Genomic DNA, 26,018 nt, shown 5'->3' on the forward strand with positions numbered 1-26,018 from the left:
TTGAAACCTCTCACAATAATTATTGACACTAGCTTGTGCTTACTTGGACATAATATGTGTTAAACCACTGTCTTAGATAATTGAGTATTTGAAGAACTTGTTTGACAGAACTTCTGGAAGTTTTCAGTCCTCTACTTCCATATTTGAAGTACAAATAAGGGATATAATATGTTTCTTTAATTTTTTTCTTTTTTTTTTTAAACTTTACAATATTGTATTAGTTTTGCCAAATATCGAAATGAATCCGCCACAGGTATACCTGTGTTCCCCATCCTGAACCCTCCTCCCTCCTCCCTCCCCATACCCTCCCTCTGGGTCGTCCCAGTGCACCAGCCCCAAGCATCCAGTATCGTGCATCGAACCTGGACTGGCAACTTGTTTCATACATGATATTATACATGTTTCAATGCCATTTCCCCAAATCTCCCCACCCTCTCCCTCTCCCACAGAGTCCATAAGACTGATCTATACGTCAGTGTCTCTTTTGCTGTCTCAGTCACTCAGTCGTGTCCGACTCTTTGTGACCCCATGAACCGCAGCATGCCAGGCCTCCCTGTCCATCACCAACTCACGGAGTCCACCCAAACTCATGTCCATTGAGTCAGTGATGCCATCCAGTCATTTCATCCTCTGTCGTCCCCTTCTCCTCCTGCCCTCAATCTTTCCCAGCATCAGGGTCTTTTCAAATGAGTCAGCTCTTCGCATCAGGTGGCTAAAATATTGGAGTTTCAGCTTCAACATCAGTCTTTCCAATGGACACCCAGGACTGATCTCCTTTAGGATGGACTGGTTGGATCATCTTGCAGTCCAAGGGACTCTCAAGAGTCTTCTCCAACACCACAGTTCAAAAGCATTAAAATCTTAATTAATTAATTAAAATCTTAAAGGTAAAGTGGTACAAAACCTGAATTTTTGGTTCTCTAAGAGGACACAGTTTTCTTAAAACATTGAACTGCTTTTGGTAACTGTTTCTTTAAGTGATCTGTATTTGCATTGATCTTTTATGATGGGTTAAATTTTTTTTGATATTTTTTACAAACTTCCCAAAGATCAAGTTCTAAGTAGGGTTCATCTGACCTTTAGCTAACTTTTGGGTTTGCCAGAGGGTCCCTGGAACACCTCAAATTATTTGTTTTCTCTCCATCTCAGAGGAATATTAGACTGTTTGGGCTTACTGGGTGTGTTTGAATTGCATGGGCTGCTGCTGCTGCTAAGTCGCTTCAGTCGTGTCCAACTCTGTGCGACAACTATGTGCCGTCCCCATAGACAGCAGCCCACCAGGCTCCCCATCCCTGGGATTCTCCAGGCGAGAACACTGGAGTGGGCTGCCATTTCCTTCTCCAAGGCATGAAAGTGAAAAGTGAAAGTGAAGTCGCTCAGTCGTGTCCGACTCTTAGCGACCCCATGGACTGCAGCCCACCAGGCTCCTCCATCCATGGGATTTTCCAGGCAACAGTGCTGGAGTGGGGTGCCATTGCTTTCTCCGAATTGCATGGGAGGCACTGTCAAATGAGTGGTGATAAAGCATCCTTCAGTTTTATACTTTTATATTGTTTTATAGTATTTTCTTTTTGAGATTGGAGATTGAATATTTATTCTCATGGTTGTGTCTCAGGAAAAACTGAAGGGCTTGAGTCAGTATTTTGGAATGTAAACTATGCTGACTATCCTGTCTTGTCACTTCAGGTGTCTTTTCATGTATTTAGAAAAAAGGCAATTTTATAGATTTTCAATGATCTAAAATCTGAGAGGTGTGGTATATCTTGTAGTGCTATATAAATTGACAGGTAAAAATTCAGGAAAATCTTAACAGTTTTACAGTGGTTGATAAGCCTTAAGAGAGAGAGAAAAATATCAGGATACTTTGATTCTCTTAAGTTTTCTTCTAAGGCATACTCAGATATCACAACAATGAGCTAAAATTCCCAGGAAAAAAATGCATCAGTACCTGTATAACCTAAGGAGGAGAACTGGTTCTATTGTTTTGCAGAGAACCGGCATGGTTAACTATCTAAAATTGGTAGGCTGGATAAAATCCTCACAGCTTCATGTATCCTACAGGAAAGACTGCATCTGTAACCATTACTGTACAAGTTGCCTCCTCTTATTAAATTTCTTGAGTAAAGGAAGGCTATAATTTATCATATTCTTTTTCAGCTTTCTCTCAGAAGGAATTCTTCCCTTAGTCAGACTGAAACTAGCATTGTGATACTTTAGATCTCAAATCTTATGATCAGTTGAGAACCAGCCGATAATCTTCATAGTCCAAATAAAGTCTGACAATAGTATGTCTTTACAGTTCTGAATTTTGAGGGGATACAAGCACAAATTGAATAAGGACATTTGAATAGAGCTTTATGGATTGCAAAATATTTTTCATATTATTTTAGTCCTCTTATTACCTACTGTGAGAAAGAGAGTATAGAATTTCATGATACTTATGGTGTTCTCTGCTCAGCACCTTTTCCAGTTTCCTATCTTCTGATACCAATAACCATCTTCCAGCTTCCTTAGGGAAATGCCTGCTCTGCTGACATGGTTCCAAGTAAGGCTGTTAATCGTAGTCCTGTCTGTAGCTGCTCCCTAGCTGCAGTGTCTGGTCAGTCAGGATTGCCACCTGCACCTTCCTATTCATAGTGACTGAGAAATTGTATGTGGTTTCTAGGGCCTTATGTGAGCTCTCCCTGCACTTTGCTGCTGAAATGAATATAGAGAAAATGTCTTCTTGCTTTTTGGGCTCTTGTTACTAGATCAATATGAATTTGGAGATGCTTTGAAAATCCCAGTTGTCTAGAATAGGAGAGAATTGGAGTTAACTTTGAGATGAGAACATATGAAATAAAAAGATAGTTACTCAATGGATTGAACCCTGGGTCCAGCCACATTTGACCATGTTTTATGAGCTAATAAATGCCTTTTTTCTTAAGGTAGTTTAAGATGATTTTCCCCTTACTTAGTTCATCCAGGCTTCTGTAACAAAGTAGGTGGCTTGTAAACAACAGAAATCTATTTCTCAGAGTTCTGGAGACTGGAAATCAGGATGTTGGCATGGTTGAGTTCTGGTGACAGCCCACTTCCAGACTGTAGACTGTTGTCTTCTCCTGTACCCTCATACAGCAGAGAGAAGCAGCAAGCTCTGATGACTCTTATAAGGGCACTGATGTGACACATGAGGGATTCACCCTTAAGTCCTCCTCTAGACCAAAGGGTCACTTCCGAATGCCATCACAGTGGGGAGTAGAGTTTCAACATATGAATCTATGGGCAGGGGATACAGCCATTCAGTTCATGACAATAGATTATTTCATTTGCAACCTAAAGCATCTTCCCTATTGCAGTTACTTTGGCCACATTTCACAGATGGAAAACTGAGGCTCTGTGAGGTTAAGTGACCCATATATATATATATATATATATATATATATATATATATAGTTTCTCCACTATATAGTGTGAAAACTTGATAAAGCTTATTCTCAATTCAGCTACTCATTCTGTCTGCCCATTACCATGCTGCTTAATAATAAATATCTCGTGGTTGTTTTCTTGTTTGTGTATGTGTGCGTGGCTGATCCTTCTTTTCCCTAAAGAAGGTTTGCTGATCTGACTATATAAGCTCTTCTGCTCGAGGGATGATGTCTGTGTGACCGCATGGCTCTACAGACACTCTCTGCCTGTCCTGCCCCCTCACGACCAGATTTCTATGCTCCTGGTCTTCCTCTCAGAAGAGATTATCTAACAAACCACATCTACCAGGCTTGAGTCATTTGAAATCCGATTCTGATCCGATCCATCTGTGCTGACCACTGTATCTCAGAATGGGTCTCCACTGTTGCAGAATCTTTCTGAAGGCACCCTGGAGTGGGTTGGTGAAGGTAAAAGAAAAGATTCTCCTTGTTTGTTTCAACCTGTGTCGACCGGCCTGCCTGTCCCTAAACAGTCCCCAGCCATCCCTGTGAGCCCTAATGGCAGAAAAATGGGCTGAGACTTGAGGGAAAATACTTCTACATTTTGTGAGCAATAAGAAAAGGAAGGGAACAAGTAATGTGATTCTTTAAAGGTTAGATACAGTAATACTTCCCAATTCAGCTGACTGGAGAAAAAGCTGCTCCATAAGTGAATTTTAAAGAAACACTGTAAGCACCCAAAACTTTACAGAAAGCTATTTTGAACATTATAAGGTTGAAATTTATCTAACATTCATTGCATACACTCCTGCTTGGCTTTTTGAATCACCCTTTTCCTAGTAGGAACTATTTCCTTAGACACTTAGAGGTTTTGTTGTTTCTGGATGACCTCTCAGTGGACTACTCATTGCTTTTTAATAATTCCATTCTGTTTTTTAAATGTATTTTCCTATATATTGTAATTTTATCTACTAATTGCTCCTTTTTATGGTTGGTAATATGTTCTTTGCTGTTGCTTTGAATCTTCTTTTATATATAGTCGGCATGACACATGCCTCCTACTCTCTCTTCTGGAGTAGAGGGTGAAGGATTTGTGGCTGTTTTTTCCTTCTCTTAACATGTAGATAACTCTTCCATTTACATCTGTTGTTTTCAGGCAGGCTTGGACACGAAGCATCAGTGGGTCTCAGGGAGAGAGGGAGCAGGACTTGGCCAGAGACCTAGCCGTCCCTGGCACTTTGCAGACCACTTGTGACGTGTCAGCACTATGCCTTATCTAACGGAAACCTCACGACGAGGCTTAGAGCGAGATTCCCGGGCACTGTCCTAAATGCTTTACACATATTATCTCCCTTAGCACTCAAAAGATCTCTATGTATCTCATAAGAGGAAGGCAACTTGGAGGTAAAACAGAACACAAACTTCTATCTAGGTACACTGGATCCAGGGGCAGATTTGGCAACATGATGGAATTACAGATTCTCTCCTAAAAGGTTCTATTTAACATGTTCTATTTCCCTGGGTCACAAAGCATGTGGCAAAACTGAGATACAGTTCTGATTCTTTCCAAAAGTCATGTCCTTAACTACCATCCACGTGGCCTTAATTCCTTATTTGCATCTTCTTTATTTCTCCGCTTAGTCCAGCAGACTTCCTCTAGGGCTTGGTTTGCTTAACTCCTGTCTTTTCTTCTCTGGGATTAATTCTTCTCACTATATATTCTACTCATCTGTACACTTATGTCCCCAATATTTCTTGGGCTTGTATTTCCTTCAAGGCTTTAAAATTGGGCCCTGTATTATACCTCCTGTATCCTTTCCACATAGTGCTTAAAACAGGTGATTTAAATCTGCAGTTATGTGAGTGAGTCTGTCTTTTATTAGGCACATCAACACTACATATATTTGAAAATGGGCTGTATTAGTATGTTTCTGGACTAAGGGGGCTCTCATTGCTCAGTCGTGTCTGACTCTTTGTGACCCTCTGTACTGTAGCCTGCCAGGTTCCTCTGTCCATGGGATTTTCCCAGCAAGGACACTTGCCATTTGTGGGTTGCCATTTCCTCCTCCAGGGAATCTTCTCTACTCGGGCATCAAACCAATGTCTCCTGCATTGGCAGGCAGATTCTTTTACCACTATGCCACCTTGGAAACCCTAGTATGTATCTGGTCTATGGAAAACCCACATATGGACTTTCAGACCCCCTTGCCATAACTTGACAGTCTCCTGGGTCTGAGTCCACAGGTTGAGATCCCTGCCTTGGAATAGCATTATTTAATGACAGAGAGCCAACTCACCAGTCTAACAGACTCTGCAGCTCCCAAGGTTTCATGATCTTGGTCATGAATCTCAACCATCACACAACAAGACTGCCTTTTCTTAGGCCTCATTGTCCCATTTAGATGAGGTCAGGCATTTAAAGTACTTAACACAGTATCAAGGCAGTGTCCTACTCCTATCCATGGTTTGGATGTTAAAAGACATAAAACAAAGTGATAAACCAACTTTGACCAGGGCAAACTGGGTCCTGGGCTGATTTGGTAACATAGTCTGGAGTTACAAGTTGTGTTACACAGTGAAATCAAAATAAGGGCTTGTACTGTCCAGTTGATAAAGAAGTTTGTAACCAAGTTGGCTTCCCTGATGGTTCAGAGCGGTAAAGAATCTGCTTGAAATGCAGGAGACCTGGCTTTCATCCCTGGGTTGGAAAGATCCCCTGGAGAATGGAATGGCTACCCACTCCAGTCTTCTCGCCTGGTAAATCCCATGGACAGAGGAGCCTGGTGGGTGACAGTCCATGGGGTCACAAAGAGTCGGCAACTGAGTGACCAACACTTTCACCCTTTCTGTATAATGACAGCCCAAACCTCACAGGGTCATCTATGGGGTATCATTCTCCCGCCACCTCTCTGTTGCTGGATATTGCTCAGAATTCAGACTTCAGCCTTTCCCCTTTTCTCCATGTGAGCTGTACCACGGAACCTCAGGACAGCCTCTCTCTGCCTCCTGACACTGCCAGGCTCTGCCCTTTCCCATAGACCTTCTCCTCTCCATCCTTCCACAGCCCCTCCTGACTCCAGTTCTCCTGTGGGCTGAGGCTTCTGTTACAGATGCCAGGAAGCAGGGTCTTCCCTGGTGGTCAAGTGATTTAAGACACGATGCTCCCAGTGCAGGGAGCCTGGGTTTGATCCCTGGTCAGTAAACGAGAATCCCACAGGACTCAACTGAAGATCCACATGCTGCAACTAAGACCTGGCACAGCCAGATAAAGAAATATAAAGCAAAATACCAGGAAGCACTCACAGGTATTTCTGTTTGGGACTCTGTACAAACCTATAGGAGGAGAAGGAGAATATGATGGGGGCGTGTGCTCAATGCGGACGGGAACAGGGAAGAAATGGCAGGGAGGGAAATTCTCCCGTAATGTATGCATAGAGGGGTTATTGAGCCTCTCTATTGGACTAACATGTATCAGCTCTAATGAAAGTTGATGGGGGTGATGGGGGGTGGGGGAATCCACAGCCCTGAAGGTTTCATTCTTCTTCAGCAGGAAGTCCCCAGAGACTTGGCCACAGAAAATCTAAGGGTCCACCAAGCTGAAGGAAAACCAGCTCAAAGACAGAACTTCATTTTTAACCCTTTAGAGGGTAACCCCAAGTAATAGCAGCTGAGCCAAGAATACTTTCTCTACCATATCCCATGTAATCATTTCATAATCCTATTGAAGCAGGTTCTGCTGTTACTTCCATTTTATAGGTGAGGAAACTGACTTAGAGAGACCAAGTGACTGCAAATAACTGGCCCAGCATTACCCAGCTAGTAAGTAGATGAGCATGGAATTTGAAAACAGGTCTGTCTGATTCTGTGCTCTGTCTCTTAAATCTCTTGCTACAAAGGGATCCTGAATGTATTCCTTCTAAAGGGTGGTGGTGGTGGTTTAGTTGCTAAGTTGTGTCTGACTCTTGCGACCCCTGCCAGGCTCCTCTGTCCATGGGATTCTCCAGGCAAGAATACTGGAGTGGGTTGCCATTTCCTTCTCCAATTCTAAAGGGTAGATGTAGTTTAATGCTTAGACTTGGTAAGAAATTCCTTTTGCAATAAACTGTTAAGAAAACTCCCCCCCCACCCCCAGTTGACACTGCCAGTTAAATATTGGTGTACCTTAGTTTTCACATGGCAGGAAGTAGCTGTGGTTCGGCAGGTGGTCCCCACAGAGTCCAATCAGTTTCAGTGTGTTCAGATTACAAACTGACCTGTAAATGAGTTCTAGCATCTCAAGGGAAAAGCAAAGAGTGTTGCATTATCTGTGAAAATTCATTAGCAATGCTGGAAAACTGTGTCCTGTAGTTGGTGAGTCACAAGTCACTATGTATCTTTAACATTCATCCAGGCCTCATAGACAAAGCAGGTAAAGTCCCCATCCATTTCAAGTATTGGAATACTAATTCTTTAATCAGAACCTCTGTTCCGCCTTAAACTCTGGGTCTGGCCACCAGCTCACCCAGATCTACCAAGTGAGTCACCTTCGTCAGTTGCCACCACTTCCCTCGGGGTGGTGGTTCAGTCGCTCAGTCATGTTCGACTCTTGACAACCCATGGCCTGCAATTTTACGCTAATTGGTCTCTAGTGCCCTAGGCTTCCTCCAACTTCCTATATTGGCTTCTTTTTTGCTACTGTAACACAGTACCGTAAGCTTCAGTTCAGTTCAGTCGCTCAGTCGTGTCCGACTCTGCGACCCCATGAATTGCAGCAGTCGTGTCCGACTCTGCGACCCCATGAATTGCAGCATGCCAGGCCTCCCTGTCTATCACCAACTCCCGGAGTTCACCCAAACTCTTGTCCATCGAGTTGATGATGCCATCCAGCCATCTCATCCTCTGTCGTCCCCTTCTCCGGTGCCCCCAATGCCTCCCAGCATCAGAGTCTTTTCCAATGAGTCAACTCTTCGCATGAGGTGGCCAAAGTATTGGAGTTTCAGCTTTGACATCCGTCCTTGAACACCCAGGGCTGATCTCCTTCAGAATGGACTGGTTGGATCTCGTTGCAGTCCAAGGGACTCTCAAGAGTCTTCTCCAACACCACAGTTCAAAAGCATCAATTCTTTGGCACTCAGCTTAGGGGCTTAAAATAACACAAGTTTATTATGTTACAGTTCAGAAGTCGAAAATAAATTTTACAGAGATACAAGCAAATCAATGGCAGCCTAGCTGCCTAACTTATGTTAGGAAGCCTAACTAATGGCAGCCTGATTTCTTCCAGATGATAATCCATTTCCTTGCCTTTTCCAGTTTCTAGATGCTGTCTTCATTCCTTGGCTGTTCAGCTTTTCTTCCTCTGCTTCATTTCTGGGCCTTCCCTGACTTTGCTGCCTCCCTCTTTTAAGGACCCTTGTGATTTACATTGGACCCACTTTGGATAATTTCACCATCTCAAGGTCTTTAATCATAACTTCAAGGCTCCTTTTTACCATGTAAGATAATATCCATAGGTTCCAGGGATTAGCAAGTGTCCACATAGCTTTGGAGGCCATTGCTCAGTCTTGCATACCTCCTCCTTATGGAGGGCTTCTCAAGGAAGAAGAAAGGTTCTGTGGTATCATGAACCTGACGTGAAACATGAAGCAGGAATTTGATTCCAATCTTGAATCAGACATTACATCCATTGTTGGATCATACACAAAGCATTTTATGTCCCAGATAACATTCTGTAATTGAAATCTTCCACCAGTTCACTAATATCTCTCCTAGCTAGAAAATTTCACAACGAGACAAATTCATTTCTATTAAAATACAAATGACTTGAAGAAATTTTACTGTGGATTAGACTTTTCTTCAAAGGACTGAATTTACTCTAAAAATAATAGTTCATCTCTGATGACCTAGAGGGGTGAAATGGGGGTGATTGTACAGTAAAAATGAATGTACCTATAAATTTTGAACTGAGTATTTATGTGTGTAAGTTTTGTGGATACAATTGGAAGTTTTTGTAATTTATACTGGGATCTATTTTGTAAATGTCATGAATAGTTGTAGAATTTTAGAATTGAAAGAATTTTAGGGAAACTTTGGTTTAATATTCATTCATCCCACAAATATGTATTAAGACTTTGACATGACAGGATTATAGTGGAGACGGTGCAGGTTGTTCCCACACGTCTCTAGGTATCACAGTTCATATGACTGTTTATGGACAGGCACCACCTATGGTTTGCAAAGCACAAGTAAAAACATACTTGTTTACAACACCCTGGTTCCTTGAGATAAAATAGTGAAAAAGACAAAACATTCCTAGACCTCTGAGACTTCTCAGTCTGGAGAGGACAATCCACATACGAAGAGGCAGATACACAGTTGATAAAGGCAACATGACAGGTTTCTGTGGGAGAATGTAGCAGGGTCTGGAGCATGCGGGAGGTTTCCTAGGAAAATATTTCATCTACCCTGAGCCCTGACTGAAAATGACAGGGTAAAGAACAAAGGCAGAGGAAAGAGATGAATGAAGATTGTTCAGGCCAATGTAATTGCAAGCTCTTAAGGTGAAGACAGAAGATGATGCTCGAGGAGTAGAAACAGTTCTGCAGAAATAGTTCTGCTGCAGAAAAAAAGAAATGGCCAGAAAAACTAGAGGCTGCAAAAGGTTAAGTAACTTGTGTGGTATCACCTACCCTATCTCCTCTGGTTCATTAAGGGGCACCTTAAGTTACAGTAGATTTATTCATCACAAGTACAATTGTGTACCCTGGGAAGTGTTCTACAATGCAGTCTCAGATTATCATTGCTTTAGACCAGAGCTTGTTGGTTGCAGAGGACAGCAGCTGTGTCCTCCTTGTCTTTGCACACCCGCAAAATCCACTGATTGCCTGCAGTTCATCTTCAGAGATGTTCTGGTTATTGAAGTCTCTGTCAATATATATAACTGAAATTTAAATAATTATTACAGAAAGATGTTTGAGCTGGATATAATATCCCTGTTTATACAAAAGCTAAAGGCAAAACAGAGAAGCTAAGAGCAAAAGCATACCATTTTCTCTGACAGGGTCCTGTTTGCTTCTGTTCTGGTATGCTTCCTGTTAGCAATCGATACAAATTGTCTATAAGGCAAACAACATTGCATTGATAAAATGACATGAGTCCATCATGAGTCTTAAAAAAAATCAAGATAAATTATGTTCCCATTTATAACAATGTTTATGTCATACTGCTTTCATCTAATCAGATTCTTTTCTAATTTTATTTTAAAATATCAAATATATTTCACATTAATTTGGCTGTCCAAATACCAGGGTAATTTGTTGCTAATGGGTTATCATCATTGCTCTCTTTTTTGTGTTATGTTTGTGAAATTTTCAGGAAATAAAGATAGTCCTGAAGGAAGTTCATGAATGTCTAAGTAAATCTCAGTTCTCAACTGGTTTTGCTTGGTAGTGTATTTTTAGTTCCTTTGCCTGAGTTGGATAAAAATTTTAAAATCTTTTAGCTATGTTGTTTTTTTTGTTGTTATGGTTATTCTCAGAGATTATATATATATTTTTTAGTCAAATATGATCTTTTATTTTTCCAAAGTTGTTATTGTGCTTATAGTGTGATCGTTCAACCTGTGATTTTCTTTTGAACTTAACCTGCTGCTGAAATATATTATTAGGTCTAATCTTTTTTTTCTAACACTTTAATATGAAAAGTTTCAAACATACTGAAAAATTAAAAGCATTTTTTAGTGAACATCCATGTACCTAGTCTCTAGTTTCTAGTGTCAATAGTTTACTATGACTCCTAATCCTTTTCATTTGATTTTTTAAAAACAATTTTTTTTGGATTATCTAGATAAATAATTAAGTAATAATTATTACTGCAAATAAATTATTTGCAAATAATTTCCTCCTACTTATCAATATTATACCTCTTCTTTCTTGGCTTAATTCAATAAATGCTTTATAATTAATAGCTATTGTTGATATATATGTTGTTGATATATATATATAACTAGCTATTGATGATATATATGTATATTAATAGCTATTTTTGACTTGATCTCATGAATGAGAAGAATATGTTCAGAAATCTTTTGTTCAGTGTGATATTGCTGGTGATTTGGCTTAGATGTTCTTTTTCAAACTCCTTTGATTTTTTTTGATTAATTTATTAAGTAATTGATTGATCCATTACTTTATGAAATATTTATCGGAATCCTGTTTTGTCCCAGGCACTGTGCTTGGCACTAAATGTACTTATAGGGATTAAAAAAAAAAAAAAAAAAAAAAAAAACTCCTAAGAGCCTGGATCCTGCCTTCTTGGGGATTAGAGTCTAGTGGGGTTTGTATGATAAGCTGTGATAATAAATGTCCTACTAATAAAACACTTTATAATTCATTGAGTAAAACCTAATTGGTCTTAGTGTTTTATTCCTTAAGCATATGGATAAGTTAGATTTTTTTAATTACTTTTGTTTCTGTTTGAGTTTGCCAAATTCTCATACACTGATTATACTTACTTTATAATTTGTCTTTTTCTGTGATCTGGTAATTCACATGATGGAACATGAGAATTGTTGCTAAGTTGTGTCAGACTTTTTTGCAACCCCATGGACTATAGCCTACCAGGCTCCTCTGTCCATGGGATTTCCCAGGCAAGGATACTGGAGTGGGTTGCCATTTCCTTCTCCAGGGGATATTCCCAACTCAGGGATTGAAAGCAGGTAGGTTCTTTACCACTGAGTCACCAGAGAAGTCCTAACATGAGAATTATCTTTTCCTTAATGATTGGAAAGAATCTGTCCAGGCAAACTTTTATGGTAATTCTTTTTTATTCAACTTGTTTTCCCATAAATGCACCGATTTCACTTTTATTTTTGGATCCCTTCATTGGCTATTCAGGGTTTTTTGTGTTTCTGTTTTATTTTTTATTTATTTTTTTTTTAATTTTTTTTAAATTTTATTTTATTTTTAAACTTTTCATAACTGTATTAGTTTTGCCAAATATCAAAATGAATACTTTTGTTTGAAAAAAGCCATTGAAATCATGTTAGGAATTGCTTTGAATCTACAGGTGGCTTAGGTAATATTACCATTTTAACCAATATTAATTCTTCCGATCCATGAATGTGAGGTACTTTTCTATTTGTTTCTTTGAATTCTTTCATTATTATCTTGAAATTTTCCAAATAGAGATCTTACACCTCTTTAGTTAGATTTATTCTTAAAGTATTTTGTTGTTTTTGATGCTATTGTAAATGAGTTCAATTTTTGATTTTTCAGAAATTTTTTTTTAAGTTTTCAGACTTGAATAGAAATTGTGTTAATTTTGCATATTATTTTTGTATTCTGCAAGTCTCCTGAACTCATTGATTAGATCTAATGAATTTTGTTGTTGTTGAATCTTTAAGATTTTTTTATATACAAAATCATGTTGTGCAAATAGAGACAATTTTACTACTTTTCCAATTTTGTTGCCTTTTATTACTTTTTCTTGCCTGATTATTCTAGCTAGGACTTCTAGTACTATATTCAACGGGAGTGGTGAGCACCTTGTCTTGTTTTTCATCTTAGAGGAAAAGCCTTCAGCTTCACCATTGATCATAACATTAGCTGTGGGTTTGTCATAGATGGCCTTTACTATGTTGAGATATACTCATTCTATTCCTAGTATAAGAGTTTTTATTAATAATGGATGTTGAATTTTGTCAAATATTTTTTCTGTGTCCATCGAGATGATCATACTGTTCTTTTCTTTCATTTTGTTAATGTGATTTATCACAGTGATTGTATTGTATGTGTTGGATTTTTGATCATAGTAAATGATCCTTTTAGTATACTGATGAATTCAGTTTGCTAGTATTTTATCGAGAATTTCCGTGTCTATATTTATCAGGGATATTTGTCTGTAGTTTTCTATTGTGTCCTTTTCTGACCTCATAAAATGTGTTTGGGAGTGTTCCCTCCTCTTTGATTTTTTTGGGAAGAATTTGAGAAGGATTGATGTTAATTCTTTAAATGTTTGGTAAAATTCACCAGTGAAGCCATGTGGTCCTGGGCTTTTCTTTGTTGGAGGTTTTTGACTACTGATTCAGTCTCTACTAGTAATGATCTATTTGAATTTTCTATTTGTTCTTGATTCAGTCTTGGTAGACTATATGTTTCTAAGAATTTTTCCATTTCACATTGAATTGCATAGAAAATTTTCTTAAAATACTTATTTTTAAGTCCCTTTTATCGGTTCTGTCTCCTTTTTCATTTCTAGTATTGGTAAAATTGAAGTTCTGTCTGCTTCTGTACTAGATAAATGCTATATCTTTTGAGGGGACTGGTGATATGTTTTAAGTAGTCTGCCAAGAATATACATAATATGATTCCCCTTATATAAACAAAAGGTATGTTATTTTTTTCTGAAACTATACATATTAAGCTGTTGACAGTGGCTGAGTTTGTAGGGAAAGAGTAGTAACTTTTAATTTTAAGTTTTTCAGTGCTTTTAGTTTTTTTTTTTTTTTTACTATATGCATTAGTTTCTAGTTTATAAAAAGTGAGTTGATTGAATAACAGGATAGATTGTTAATGATCATAGGTCATGGTACTTTATTTGTACTTTTCTGTATTTTAATAATTTAAACAAATTTTATTTTAAATTTTAACAATTTTTAAATCCAGAAGGAAAAGAGCATAATAAATTAGGACAATGGCTAGCAGAAACATCTAAATTCATGAGTATATCCCTCTGTATCCTTTTTGTGATAATATCAATCCTTATGGGTCCAGGAGAAGAGTGGATTTAGAAGTATGGTTGCTAATGAATTCTTCTCCAGATCAAGAAGAAACTGTTACAGAGGTTTGCAGTCTCAAGGAATCATTTCATTACTTTTGTTGTTCTGTCTCCTAAAAATGTAGGGATGAATTCTTAGGGAAGGGCAGTTTAGAACACCAGAAGTCAAATGTAGACTTAATCTTCAGAATGAAAGAAAGTAATTTTTTTCTTGAATCAACTGAAGCTTTCTCTAGAACACAGAAAAATAACAGTCTTGGGAAAGCAATTGTATTTACTTTGTAGTAAATTATAAACAGGCGATTAAAGGTTAAGGCACAGTTTCTCAATCTCTACAGTGCTAGGAGTAAAACATGCAAATTTCTGAGGGCAGTACCATGAAACTCTTTACCAAGTACCAAGAATCATTGGTACTTGGAAACTCAGTGCCAAGAATCATTTCTGGCTTTGTTTGCTGTGTGTGCCTGTGCCCTTCCTTCTGAAGGGTGTCCTCTGGCAAGGGAAACATGTAAATATTGTGGCAATGCAGCTCAGTAATGTGTGGGAGATGAAGGAGTTGTGACCATCTTTTAGGACCATGGTCTGTAAACCTTAGTATGTATCAAAATACCAGAAAGCCTGTTAGAGCACATTCCTGATTCTCGTCCCCACAGGTTCCGCACAGGTTCTGACTGAGTAGCTCTGGGTGGGGCCTTGCGAGTTCTTCAGTGATGTTGCTTTTGGGGGTCTGGAGACCACAGTTGAGGAATTAGGCCTTCATAAAGGGCCTAAGCCAGCAGCTGGAGACCTTGATTAATAGATTATGGTTTGGCCCTCTGGTATGTGATTACAAACCTCTAAGACCCAAAAAAGTGATTCTCAAACTTTAGTGGCAATAAGAATAAGAATCACCCGAGGATTTGTTGAGTTTTAGATTCCCAGGGCCTGTCTCCATGGCACGGGGAGGAGTTGCATTCACATTTAGTGTCATAGATGTTTTGACACAATGGTCTGGGGACCATGGTTCAAAAACAACATTGCTGACATATTTAGAGGTTGCTATTTCTTAACTTCTTCCTCTAAAATGATTAAGCCCTAATGTCAGTAGCACTTAGGTGAAGACCCGTGATGCTGATATATGAATAAAGAGTAGCAATTTTATTAAGAAAAGGAAGATTTGAAGTGAGTGCTCCTCTCTGCTAGCCTCACCTGGTAAAGCCGAGCTAATTCCTTTCTACATTTCTGTCCCAGAACATCACTGTACAGCTGGTAGCCTTGCTAGAATTAAAACCACAGTGTTGTAGAAAGCATCGAGTTTATGTGGCTGATCTTGCAAGACCAAATTTATAGAGAAAATAAAACTTGGAAGGTATGGACAGGTAGGAAAAAAAAAAAAAGGGAGAAAAAATCACCATTTCTATGATCATGTAAACATAGATGTAGGGAATCAACATAAAAATCAGAATCCATTTCCAAGGACTACAAAGACAAGATTGAGACTTTCTTTTATCAAGTAAATATTTCAAAAGTTTGAGTTTAAAATCTTCACTTAGTTCCTTTCAGTACAGTTAACCTTTAAAACCATGATGTTTTAGGCCTTTACTTTAACACATCTGTGGTCTGATGGTCAAGATTCAAAATTGGACCTAAGTCATCACAAAATAACCAATGGTAAGAAAGTTACGTTGAATCAGTGATAATTTTGCCACAATATAATCATTTCTAAGCTTAATAGCATAACTGTTGAGTACAGGAGTAACCTTCTATTTGTGTCACTGAGTATTTAGTTCTTCTATTCATGGAGTAACTTGCCACAAACTTCCTGAGACAAGGTAGGGATATTGGAAATTGCTTTAATGGCAGTTCTTGTCTCTGAAGTAGTTGTTTGATCATTCATCCTCCTGGAAAATACTGGGTTTCAGGTGTTGGTTCGAAAATGGAACATGAATTGTACCAAGATTCTAGGCATTTGACAGCATATCAGTCGTACACATCTGGCTTCTGGGATGATTTATACAGTTTTCTGGTATATGTTTTAATTGAAGAAAAATATAATAGTGCACAAAACGTTTTTATGTATGTAGAATCAGTGTTACCACCACTCATATCAAGAAAAGGAATACGAACACCTGCGTGGGCCTCCTCCTGTTCCCTCCAGTCAGCAACCCCCATAAAAGGACTCAGTATTCTAAGAACTTCTATCAATATGCATTGGTTTGTCTGTTTTAGAACTTAATATAAATGGAACGTTAGAAAATGGACTCTACTATGTTTGCCCTTTTTAGCTCAAGATTATGTCTGTGAGATTTATAGATGTTTCATGTTGCAGTGCTTTGATCTCTTTCATTGCCATGTGATATTCCATTGCTTGAATTGTTTTTTTTTTTTTTTAACAATTTATACATTCTACAGTCCTCAGTTCAGTTCAGTCGCTCAGTCGTGTCCGACTCTTTGCGACCCCATGAACTGCAGCACGCCAGGCCTCCAGTTCTGAGTTTTTTAAATTAGAAAGAATGCTGAAATAAGGATTCTTTTACAATTATTCTGTTGTACATGTACATTCATTGGTGTAGAGTATATCTCTGGGAATGGAATTGCTAGCACATAGGATTTACATATGTACAGTTTTGGACTATACTGAGTTGCCAAAAGGTTTTCCCAAGTGATAATATGAATTTCAAAATTATTGTAATAATTTAAAATCATAACAGCAATATATGAGAGTTGTTGGTACTCCATCCACATCCTCACAAACACTTGGCATTGTTCTGTTTTATTTTAAACTGTTTTCGCAGGTGCATAACAGATTTTATTGTTAGTTTATTTTAAATTTCCTGGATGACTAATGAAATTAAGTATCTTTATATTTGTTTATTGGTCATTTGAATATTTTTGGGGGGTGAAATTCCTGTTCTGTACTTTAACTCTTTAAAAATACCTGCTTTCTTTGACTGATTTATACAATATCTTTATATATTCTATAAGTCTTTATTCAGATATCTGTATTGAAAGCATCTTCTACTTTGTGGTATATCTTCTTATTCTCTTAACAGTAACTTTTGATGTACAGATGTTTTATATTTTAATGGAATCCAACTTATCAACCTTTTTGTTTGTGCTTGATGCTACTTCTCTCTTGTTTAAGAATCTTTCACAGGTCACGAAGCAACAGTTAGAACTGGACATGGAATAACATAGGAACTGGACATAGGAAAAGGAGTACGTCAAGTTGTACATTGTTACCTTGCTTATTTAACTTATATGCAGAGTACATCATGAGAAACGCTGGGCTGGAGGAAGCACAAGCTGGAGTCAAGATTGCTGGGAGAAATATCAGTAACCTCAGATATGCAGATGACACCACCCTTATGGCAGAAAGTGAAGAAGAACTAAACAGCCTCTTGATGAAAGTGAAAGAGGAGAGTGAAAAAGTTGGTTTTAAAGCAACATTTTTTTGGCTCAACATTCAGAAAACAAAGATCATGGCATCCAGTCCCATCACTTCATGGAAAATAGAGGGGGAAACAGTAGCTGATTTTATTTTTCTGGGCTCCAAAATCACTGTAGATGGTGATTGCAGCCATGAAATTAAAAGATGCTTACTCCTTGGAAGGAAAGTTATGACCAACCTAGACAGCATATTAAAAAGCAGAGACATTACTTTGTTAACAAAGGTCCGTCTAGTCAAGGCAGTGGTTTTCCAATGGTCATGTATGGATGTGAGACTTGAACTGTGAAGAAAGCTGAGCACTTAAGAGTTGATGCTTTTGAACTGTGGTGTTGGAGAAGACTCTTGAGAGTCCCTTGGACTGCAAGGAGGTCCAACCAGTCCATCCTAAAGGAGATCAGTCCTGAATATTCTTTGGAAGGACTGATGCTGAAGCTGAAACTCCAAAACTTTGGCCACCTGATGCAAAGAGCTGACTCATTGGAAAAGACCCTGGTGCTGGGAAAGATTGAAGGCAGGAGGAGAAGGGGACACTGACTCAATGGACATGGGGTTTGGGTGGACTCTGGGAGTTGGTGATGGACAGGGAGGCCTGGCGTGCTGTGGTTCATGGGGTCACAAAGAGTCAGACACTACTGAGCGACTGAACTGACGGATGCCAATAAAGCAGTGTTTCAAGTTTGTTCTCTCATTATCTCCTTTTCTAGTATTCATAGTTTGTGTTACGTGCATTTTAGAATGAGCTTGCCAATTTCCACCCAAAGTAAAACTGCTGGAATTTTGTTTAGAATTGAATGTGGACTTCCCTGGTAGAAGAATCTGCCTGCCAATGCAGGACACCTGGGCTCAATCCCTGGGTCAGGAGGATCCCCTGGAGGAGGAAATGGCAACCCACTCCAGTATCCATGCCTGGGAAATCCCAGGGACAGAGGCTGGCAGGTTACAGTCCATGGGCGTGGTAAGAGTCAAACACAACTTAGCAACTAAGCCACTACCACCACATTGAACGTATGTATCAATTGGTATCAGATGAAAACAACAATATTGAGTTTTCTTATTCTTGAATGTAATATGATATAATATAAAATACTTCATTTATCTAGTTCTTTAATTTCTCTTAGTGATATTTTACAGTAGTATCTCCATTTCTTTCATTAGATTTATTATAAATTATTTAAGGAAACTTAAAGCTATTAGACATTATATTGTTTTGAAATTTTATTTTCTAATATTGTATATAGACTATCCAATAGCCTTAGTCTTTATACCTTGTATTTCTTTTTTCTAGATAGGCTCTCCAGGGTAGTGTTGAATAGACCTGGTTTTTAGCAGAACTTCTTGTTGTAAATATGGTAATAGGGGAAAACTCAAAAGGAAAGGTTTTTATATTACACCAGTAAGATGTTTTCTGTTTGTTGGTTAGCAACACTTTGTTAGATTTGTGGTTTGCCACTATCCGTGGTTTGCTAAGGGCTGTTTTCCAGATGGAAGAAATTAATTTCATCTATATTGTCCAATTTATCTCCATAAAATTGTTCACAGTGTCTCTTGTCTTTTTTAATTGAGGCAAAATGTGCGCACAGTGAACTGTACAGAACTTAAGTTTATAATTTGGCAAGTTTTGCCCAAGTATTCAACAACATTATCAAGATTTAGAATATTTTCATTACACTAAAAGTTCCCTTGTGCCCTCTTCCAATCAATTTCCAGCACATTTTTTACTTCTTTAACAGATTGCTTCTCCTTTTTCTTGAACTTGATGTGAAAGGAATAATTATATTTTTGGAGGGGTATTCAGTTTTCTGTGTCACAACATAATGTTTGTGAGATTCATTGATCTTGTGGCATGCGTCAGTAGTTTATTTTTTGTTTGTTTGTTTTTTAAATTGAGCAATATGTCATTGAATGAATAGACCAAAATTTGTTTATCAGTTCTATCAGCTGACAGATTATTTTTACTTTGGGACCTTTTTAGTTAAAACTTCAGTCAACAGTCTTCTAAATGTCTTAGAAATCTTATAAAATATTTTGTGGACATTTGTCTTCATTCACTTGGGTAAATGGTAGTGAAACTGCTCCATCATAAGATTGTTGTTGTTGAGTCGCTAAGTCGTGTCTGACTCTTTGCGACCGCATGAACTGCAGAACGCCAGGCTTCCCTGTCCTTCACTAGCTCCCAGAGTTTGCTCAGACTCATGTCCATTGAGTTGGTGATGTCATCCAACCATCTTATCCTCTGTTGTTGCCTTCTCCTCCCGCCCTCAATCTTTCCCAGCAACAGGGTGTTTTCCAATGAATCAGCTATTCACATCAGGTGGCCAAAGTATTGGAACTTCATTTTCAGCATCAGTCCTTCCAATGAATATTCAGGTTTGTTTTCCTTTAGGATTGATTGGTTTGATCTTGCTGTCCAAGGGACTCTCAAGAGTCTTTTCCGGCACTACAGTTTGAAGGCATCAATTCTTTAGTGCTCAGCCTTCTTTATGGTCCAGCTCTCACATCCATGCATGACTACTAGAAAAACCATAACTTGGACTACACAGACTTTTGTCAACAAAGTGATATCTCCATTTTTTAATACACTGTCTAGATTTGTCATAGATTTTCTTCCAAGGAGCAAGCATCTTTTAACTTCGTGGCTGTAGTCACTGTCCACAGTGATTTTGGAGCCCAAGAAAATAAAATCTGTCACTGTTTCCACTTTTTACCCTTCTATTTACCATGAAGTTATGGGACCAGATGCCATGATCTTACATTTTTGAATGTTGAGTTTTAAGCCAGCTCTTCACCCTCCTCTTTCATTCTCATCAAGAGGCTCTTTAGTTCCTGTTTGCTTTCTGCCATTAGATCATAAGGCAGGTATCCATTTAAAGTTATAATAAATTGTCAAAGAGCTTTCCCAAGTGGTTTGTTTATCTTGCCCTCCCATCATCAGTGGCCGGGCGTTGCAGTTGCCTCGCATCCTCATCAGTACTTGGTGGTGGTTTCTCCCTTTGACCTATCCCAGGGCTGTGAAGCACCATCTCCTGATAGCTTTAACTTGCATCCCCTCAAGCTGGTGATGCTGAGTTCCATGTCCTGTGCTTTCTGGCCACTCACATACTTCTTTTTTTTTTTTTGGTAGTATCTGTTCAAGATTTTAGACCATTTAAAAAATTGAACTGTTTTTAATTGTTGAATTTTAGAGTTCTTAAAATATTGTGAATAACTTCTTTATCACACATATACACTGCTAGTATTTTCTGCCAGTGTCTGGCTTATCTTGTTTTGAAATTATCTTTTTTATGTGAGAATAGATTTAGATTTACAGAGACATTGCAGAGATAATACAGTTTCCATAGACCCCACACTCAGTTTCTCATGTTAGTAATATCTTATATTCAGTTCAGTTCAGTCGCTCAGTCATGTCCGACTCTTTGCGACCCCATGAATCGCAGCACGCCAGGCCTCCCTGTCCATCACCAACTCCCGGAGTTCACTCAGACTCACGTCCATCTAGTTGGTGATGCCATCCAGCCATCTCATCCTCTGTCGTCCCCTTTTCCTCCTGCCCCCACTCCCTCCCAGCATCAGAGACGTTTCCAATGAATCTTATGTTAGTATAGTACATTTGTCATAATTAATGAACCGATACTGGTGCAGTATCATTAATTAAGTCCATATGTTACTGATATTTTCTTGGTTTTTACCTAATGTCTTCTTTATCTATCCCAGAGCCCATCCAAGATATCATATTTAGTTCCTCTGTACCCTTAAGCTTCTCTTGACTGTGCCAGTTTCTCAGAATTTGTCATGTTTTTTACTCCTTTGATAGTTTTGAGGAGTACTAGACCAGTGTTTTGTAGGCATTTCTTTTTTTATAAGTTAGACTGTGTTTATGGGATTTGGGGAGGATGATCACAAAGGTAAAGTGTCCATCTGAACACCTCATATCAAAGGTGCATCCTGTTACCATGACTTCTTGTTGATGTTAATCATCTGACTTAAGGTGCTGTTTGTCAGGTTTCTCCACTGTAGTCATTCCTTTCTCTTTTGCATACCATACTCATTGGAAGAAATTTACTGTGTCAGTTCATACTTCAGGGAGTATAAAGTTATCCTCCCATCTCCTTAAAGGTAGAGTATCCACCTCGATTATTTGGAATTTTCTGCACAATTGGTTTGATTGTCATTTATTCATTCAGTTATATCAGTATAGCCTCCTGTATGTTTATGTTTGTTTACTGTATCTTTTGGTTTACAAGCCAGTACTACTCTGATATTTTGCTCTTAATTATTCCAGCTTTGGACATTGGGCACTCCTTCAGTTGCCTCCTGTCCCCCTAGTATAATCCTATTATGTAATAGTCACTGTTACTATTATTTAGCAATTCCTTATGTTCTGGCATCATAAAATGCTCATCTTGTATGTTTCCATCTCCACTCAATCTCCATTTCTCCAGGGAGCCCTGGTGCCTTTTATTGGAGGATATAATTAGAAATCTATAGCTGATGTTTTGTTATTGCTATCAGATCCATTTAGTAGACAAAACAATATAGTATGTGTGTGTATAGAAAGAAAGAAAGTGAAGTCACTCAGTTGTGTCCAACTCTTTGTGACCCCATGGACTGTAGCCTACCAGGCTCCTCCGTCCATGGGAATTTCCAGGCAAGAGTACTGGAGTGGGTTGCCATTTCCTTCTCCAGATGTGTGTGTATCTGAACCTATGAACATACACATACCTCGTTCTAGATATCCAGCTATATCTGTACTAAGCTAAAGATGAGTTCATTCCTATGCATCCAAATGTAATTCGGTATCACATGGATCAATCTAGGCTTTTCTTAGTGTTTTTCTGTGATCTCTCACTTAAGCAGTGAGAAACCTGGCTTCTATCATCAGCTATTCATTCACTTGACTGATTCTGGTATACATGAATAGTGATTTCAGATGTGTTTGTCTATATCCTTAGACTAGAGGACAGTGGTTATGTGTAGTTCCTTTTGTCTTTAGTCTTACAAACTCTGCTTGTTTCCAAAGTTACTTAGGTCTGTATTTTATTGCCTTAATTCCCACAGTTGTATACATTTGGAAAGCATATTCTTTTGTCACAGTCTGCATTTCCATTCTGGGATTCCCTGGACTCCTAAATGACTTTTTAAAAATCTGCATACTTTAAAATTCAGTCCCCTCTAAAATTCCATGGGTTTTGACAAATGTGTAGGATCATGTATACACCATTACAGTATAATACAATATAGTTGAACTGCACCAAAAAATCTCTTCTGCTTCACTTATACAGCTCCCCCCTCCAAATCTTCACCTATCACTGACCTGTTCACTGTCTCAGTTTTTATTTGTGATAACATTATACAAACAGAATTATACGGTACATAGCCTTTGAGACTGACTTCTTTCAGTCACCAATACTGAATGCAATTAAGAATCTCCCCTGTCTTTAAGTGAGTTGATACCTCATTCTCTTTTAAAATTGCTGAATTGTATTCTATCATATGGATATATTAGAGCTTGTTTTTCCATTTCCTTATTGAAGAATATCAGCTCCTTGCTGCCTGTTAGCTGAAGGCTTCCCTGAGTTCTTTCTCATGTAGGATACTGCATTGGGCAATTTACGTAGTCAAAACCAACGGTGAGTAAATCAGTGGATAGGATAGAATCAGTAGAGAAAGTTATCCGACAAGAAGGAAGTTACAGTTGAATGTAACATAATCAAGGAAATGACTTCTCATCCACTTTGCCTTTTTCCCCTGCTTAGAAATAAATCACAGGTCTTGCCAACACTCAGGCTAAGGAGATTGTACAGGACATGGGATATCGGGAGGAGGGGTTAACTGGGGCCATCCTAGCATCTCTTCTCCAAAGAAGCACTTTGTTCAATCTTCTTAGCCTCAGTTCAGTTCAGTTCAGTCGCTCAGTCGTATCTTACTGTTTGCGACCCCATGAATCTCAGCACACCAGGCCTCCCTCTCCATCACCAACTCCCGGAGTACACTCAGACTCACGTCCATTGAGTCAGTGATGCCATCCAGCCATCTCATCCTCTGTCGTCCCCTTCTCCTCAGGCCCCCAATCCCTCCCAGCATCAGAGTCTTTTCCAATGAGTCAACTCTTTGCATGAGGTGGCCAAAGTACTGGAGTTTCAGCTTTAGCATCATTCCTTCCAAAGAAATCCCAGGGCTGATCTCCTTCAGAATGGACTGGTTGGATCTCCTTGCAGTCCAAGGGACTCTCAAGAGTCTTCTCCAATACCAAATTCAAAAGCATCAATTCTTCAGCACTCAGCTTTCTTCACAGTCCAACTCTTACATCCAAACATGACCACTGGAAAAACCACATCCTTGACTAGATGGACCTTTGTTGGCAAAGTAATGTCTCTGCTTTTCAGCCTAGAGAGTGATGATATAACTGAATAGGACAAATAAAATCAATGATGTGTGACAAATAGGGAGGAATCAGTATTTGATATTAGACCTGCACATTCATGTGGAGTAGAGACTGTCAGGAAGAAGGATTTGAGTAATAGACCGCCATCTGATAACAGTCCAAGTATGGTTCAAAAAAGGACCTCCTTAATGTCCTGATGAGTGCATTCTCTTGGCAAAACTCTATTAGCCTTTGCCCTGCTGCATTCTCTACTCCAAGGCCAAATTTGCCTGTTGCTGCTGCTGCTACTGCTGCTGCTTCTAAGTGGCTTCAGTCATGTCTGACTCAGTGCAGCCCACCAGGCTCCCCAGTCCCTGGGATTCTCCAGGCAAGAACACTGGAGTGGGTTGCCATTTCCTTCTCTAATGCATGAAAATGAAAAGTGAAAGTGAAGTCACTCAGTTGTGTCTGACTCTTAGCAACCCCATGGACTGCAGCACACCAGCCTCCTCCATCCATGGGATTTTCCAGGCAAGAGTACTGGAGTGGGGTGCCATTGCCTTTGCCAAAATTTGCCTGTTACTCAAGGTATTTCTTGACTTCCTGCTTTTGCATTCCAGTCCCCTATAATAAAAAGGACATTTTTTTGGGTGTTAGTTCTAGACGGTCTCGTAGGTCTTCATAGAACCATTCAACTTCAGCTTCTTCAGTGTTATTGGTTGGTGCATTACTTGGATTACTGTGATATTGAATGATTTGCCTTGGAAATGAACAGAGATCATTCTGTTGTCTTTGAGATTGCATCCAAGTGCTGTATTTTGGACTCTTGTTGACTATGATAGCTACTCCATTTCTTCTAAGGGATTCTTGCCCACAGTAGTAGATATAATGGTCATCTGAGTTAAATTCACCCAGTTAAATTTACTCAATTGGAATGAGTTAAATTCATTCCAGTCCATTTTAAGTTGCTGATTCCTAGAATATCGACGTTCACTCTTGCCATCTCCTATTTGACCACTTCCAATTTGCCTTGATTCATGGACCTAACATTCCAGGTTCCTATGCAATATTGCTCTTTACAGCATTGGACTTTACTTCCATCACCAGTCACATCCACATCTCGGTGTTGTTTTTGCCTTGGCTCCATCCCTTCATTCTTTCTGGAGTTATTTATCCACTGATTTATGGTAGCATATTGGGCACCTACCGACCTGGGGATTTCATCTTTCAGTGTCCTAACTTTTTGCCTTTTCATACTGTTGATGGGGTTCTCAAGGCAAGGATACTGAAGTGGTTTGCTATTCCATTTTCCAGGGGAACAAGTTTTGTCAGAACTCTCCACCATGACTGGTCCATTTGGGTGGCCCTACATGGCTTGGCTCATAGTTCCATTGAGTTAGACGAGGCTGTGGTCCACAAGAGAAGACTATTTACATGGACATCACCAGATGGTCAATACTGAAATCAGATTGATTATATTTTTTGCAGCCAAAGATGGAGAAGCTCTATCAGTTTAGTGCAGTTCAGTTGCTTAGTCATGTCCTACTCTTTGCGACCCCATGAATCGCAGCACGCCAGGCCTCCCTGTCCATCATCAACTCCTGGAGTACACTCAGACTCACGTCCATCGAGTCAGTGATGCCATCCAGCCATCTCATCCTCTGTCATCCCCTTCCCCTCCTGCCCCCAATCCCTCCCAGCATTAGAGTCTTTTCCAATGAGTCAACTCTTTGCATGAGGTGGCCAAAGTACTGGAGTTTCAGCTTTAGCATCATTCCTTCCAAAGAAATCCCAGGGCTGATCTCCTTCAGAATGGACTGGTTGGGTCTCCTTGCAGTCCAAGGGACTCTCAAGAGTCTTCTCCAACACCACAGTTCAAAAGCATCAGTTCTTCGGTGCTCAGCTTTCTTCACAATCCAACTCTCACATCCATACATGACCACAGGAAAAACCATATCCTTGACTAGACGGACCTTTGTTGGCAAAGTAATGTCTCTGCTTTTCAATATGCTATCTAGGTTGGTCATAACTTTCCTTTCAAGGAGTAAGCGTCTTTTAATTTCATGGC

General features: G+C 39.1%; 1 protein-coding gene across 5 annotated transcripts in view; it reads left to right on the forward strand.

The window, feature by feature from the left end:
• The window catches only part of KCNN2 (potassium calcium-activated channel subfamily N member 2), a 582,895-nt gene that overhangs the window by 113,914 nt on the left and 442,963 nt on the right, over window positions 1–26,018 (forward strand). The window lies entirely within an intron of this gene.

This window comes from Bubalus kerabau, chromosome 10 (assembly GCF_029407905.1).
Source record: "Bubalus kerabau isolate K-KA32 ecotype Philippines breed swamp buffalo chromosome 10, PCC_UOA_SB_1v2, whole genome shotgun sequence".
Classification (NCBI taxonomy): Eukaryota; Metazoa; Chordata; class Mammalia; order Artiodactyla; family Bovidae; genus Bubalus; species Bubalus kerabau.